A 517-nucleotide genomic window follows, 5' to 3' on the forward strand; every position below is an offset into this window, starting at 1 on the left:
TTTAATTTATACATACTTTCGGAGTTGATCAACAGTTTTTTGTAGTTGATTTACTTTATTTTTCAGAGAAAAAATAACGCTTTCTGATGAAGTTGAATTGGCGTCATCGGGAAACTTGAATTTCTCGTTTCGGGTGTATAGGCAGCTCATTGGAAAGCTATCGCTTTCCTGGAAACTTGAACATGCGGATGTGTGTGAAACGGCTGCAAATACAGCCGATTCACCCCATTTCTGAGATATACATGATGATAAAAAACATAAAAATAAAATTAAAATAATCATCAGATATATATTATACACAAAAAATACAAAAGAAAACACGCAAAAGAACAAAACAGAAACACACTTGTTTCATCAGTTGAGTAATTGAATACACCCCCCGACATCACACACACCTCTAATATAGGTGCAAGCTCTAACTAAAGAATAAAAACAATTGAAATATATTAAAAATATAAATATTATTTTTTCTAGAAAAAAAAATCAAAAATTTTATACAAAACTTCTCCGCAGCTTA

Source organism: Eimeria mitis, genomic scaffold (genome assembly GCF_000499745.2).
Source record: "Eimeria mitis Houghton genomic scaffold, Emh_scaff6250, whole genome shotgun sequence".
NCBI lineage: Eukaryota > Apicomplexa > Conoidasida > Eucoccidiorida > Eimeriidae > Eimeria > Eimeria mitis.